The sequence below is a fragment of the Myotis brandtii genome, unplaced genomic scaffold (genome assembly GCF_000412655.1).
Source record: "Myotis brandtii unplaced genomic scaffold, ASM41265v1 scaffold126, whole genome shotgun sequence".
In the NCBI taxonomy this organism is placed as follows: Eukaryota; Metazoa; Chordata; class Mammalia; order Chiroptera; family Vespertilionidae; genus Myotis; species Myotis brandtii.
Genome location: NW_005354425.1, coordinates 52763 through 55998, shown reverse-complemented (window position 1 = coordinate 55998; position 3236 = coordinate 52763). Strand labels below are relative to the sequence as shown.

The 3236-nt window shown below is 45.2% G+C and overlaps 1 protein-coding gene across 1 annotated transcript in view; it reads left to right on the top strand.

Annotated features, from left to right (window-relative positions):
• AKAP14 (A kinase (PRKA) anchor protein 14) overlaps positions 1–3236 on the top strand; it is a 24447-nt gene that overhangs the window by 19595 nt on the left and 1616 nt on the right. The gene's annotated exons all lie outside the window — the stretch shown is intronic.

Genomic DNA, 3236 nt, shown 5'->3' with positions numbered 1-3236 from the left:
CCCTGGGCAGGGTCAGTAACCTGCAGAGGCACCGAGAGCGGCTGCCCACGCCGAGGTAGACTGGCATCGCCCCGAGTCACCGTGAGTCACCACATGTTCCGGGGACTGACCAGGTCCTCCGGGTCACCGTGGTCATAGCTCTCGTCCTTTCATGATTACAATATTTTTAGTGAGTTCTGAGCCACATCTGGAGATAAAGTCTGTGGCTAACTGTCTTGGCTCCTTGAGAACAGGTCACCCCTGGGCTCGGGCAGGCTCCTCGGGCTCAGCACCATTCTTCTCTGACTAGAAGCCCAGCAGGGCGGTCCTGTCACAGCCCCGCTGCCCCTTACTGAGTGTGAACCTCACTGGGGTGCAGTATGTTTGTGCAGACCTCAGGGTGTCCCCCCACTGGGGACCACTCATTTCAAATCCCCATGCCACCTTTTCTGTTGCTTCAACTTTGTTCTTCAGATTCCACATATAGGTGAGGTCATATGGTATTTGTCTTTCTCTGACTGACATGTTACTGAGCATAATACCCTCTAGATCAGCGGTTCTCAACCTGTGGGTCGCGACCCTTTGGGGGTCGAACGACCCTTTCACAGGGGTCGCCTAAGACCATCGGAAAACACATATTTTCGATGGTCTTAGGAACCGAGACACCGCTCCTCTATCCGTCTCCAGGTGGGTCCGCCCACATGCAGATACGCCCACATATGAGTACCTGGCATATTAAAGGGTCGCGGCATTAGGAAGGTTGAGAACCACTGCTCTAGGTCCATCCATGTGGTGGCAAATGGTGACATTTCATTCTTTGTTGTGGCCGAGTGATGTTCCATTATATATGGAGCAGAATGGATGTTCAGTGGCTGGGACACAGCCTGTGTCCACGGCTTTTTATCTGCTCGCTGCTCCATTCCACCTTTAAACAACCAGCTCCCTATCTTAACAGAGCAGCCGGGCCTTCTCCCGGCTATCTCCTGCATCTGGCCTAGGCCAATGTTCACTCACAGGGGGCAAGAAGCTTGCTCTACAGCCTCTACAGTGTTTCAGTCAGAAGGAACAGCAAGTGCAAAGGCCCTGAGGCAGGAGTATATTACCATGTTCCCAGGCTGCTCATGCACCTAGGTGCCCAGACTGTGTGCCTCACTGGGCCCAGGCGGGCAATCAACAGGGAAGAGGCACTACTACTAATATGCTCTCCACTGCCGCTCTCCAATCAGGGCCTCAGGTAGCTTCCTGGTGACGAGGCCTCGGAAGATAACCGGCTTTTAAAAACCATGGTTCTATTCTGTGAGTGCTGACTGCCCAGGCAGGAAGCCGCAGCCATGACACCCATTCTCAGGGCCACACACTGCTGAGGGCGGTGGGCTAGGGCCCCACCACTGGTGTCCCACCTCCCTAGTGAGTGAGAAACAGGTCTTGAATTCAACAATTTCTTACCACTCCATTTCTACCATCCTGGTCCAAGATACCATCATCTCTCATCAAGATTATTTCAATAGCCTTCTAATTGGTCCTTCTGCTTCCACCCTTGCCCTCATCATGTCTCTGTTCAATATAGCAGCCAGCTAGAGTGACCCTTATTAAATGAATTGATGTCACTCCTCTGTTTAAACATATTGCAATGTGTTTCTCAAACTTCAAAGTGCATGCACATTATTTGGAAGATTCTGATTCAGGAGGTCTGAGGTGGGGCTTGAGATTCTGCATTACTAAGAAGTTCCCAGGCAAGGCTGATGCTACAGGTCCATAAACTATGCTTTGAGTAGTAAGGGCCTACAAGGCCTTGAGTAATCTGGTCTCTGTTATTTCCGCTTTCCCACTATTCCTTCTCCCTCACTTACTCTCTCCAGCCACTCTGATCTTGCTACTCTTTAATAATATACTCCTGCCTCAGGACCTTTGCACTTGCTGTTCCTTCTGACTGAAACACTCTCCCCTAGGTATGTGCATGGCCTGCTCTCTCACCTCCTATGCTGCACTTTCTACCACTACTCCCCAACCCACCAATGCTTTTGCTTTTTCTCCTTAACACTTTATCACCTTCTGATATGCTATATAATTTATCTTATCATCTGTTCTCCCTACCAGAATGTAAGTGCCATAAAAGCAGAGATTTTTGTTTTGCTGTAAAACAAGGTCTGGCAAAGAGTAGGCACTCAATAAATACTTGAATGACTGCTTATAGCCATTAGGTAGACCATGAATCTGAAATATGTTGATAGCTGGTGTGAAAAGAGTCAAAATAACATGAATCCAGGCATAGCGTTCTCAGAGCAGGGTTGATTTCCAGCATAATGCCTGGAACACAGCAGACATAAAAATGTTATATCCCCTTTTGCTTTCCATCCTGTCACAAAGTTATTTGAAGTTTTGTCTCACTCTAAGGCTTTCTATGTGACCACATAGTGAGCTAATTATGTCCAATATTCACTCTATCCTAGTACAAACTTATCTAGTCAGAGATTTTGAAACCTGAAGTAATCTAAAAAGGTAAAATATGCAGAGCTCTTGCTTTTCCTGGTCATATATCCTACCATCAGCTATCTTGATAAATGACAAGTTTAGAGATGAGAAAGTAAGGCTGGTGGAGGTAAGCAAGACCATAAACCATGACCACAGAGAGAGGGGGCTTGGGAGAAGGGCTCTTGCTCAGAATTCTGAGTATAATTTTGTAGGGGAGAATTGGTGGGGACCACTGAAACAATATTACAACCTACGTTTTTATGCTGCTTTAAACATGTTTTTCAAAATTTGTTAATCTATATTATTTTATTCTTATGCCATTACTCAGAGGTAAAGTAGCTACTATCAGTTAAGTAAACTGGAACATGTAAAGACAGTAAAACACTTATTCAAGCTCTTAATGAGCATACGCCTCTCCTGACTTGTTTCCAATGTTGTGGTGATGCTTAAAGTATTTGTTGACCAAAAGATCTTTTGGAGAACAGAGGTTTGATGTGACAAATAACTACAACCTACAGACTCCCAATTTACAAGGGAGATGAAGTCTAGAAATTTAAGAGTATATATATGGAAAAGTATAGAGATGGAAGGAATCATGAGTTGGTATGATTGATCTAGGCCAGTGATGGCGAACCTATGACACACGAACTCATTTTTTTTGGTTGATTTTTCTTTGTTAAATGCCATTTAAATATATTAAATAAATATCAAAAATATAAGTCTTTGTTTTACTATGGTTGCAAATATCAAAAAATTTCTATATGTGACACGGCACCAGAGTTAAG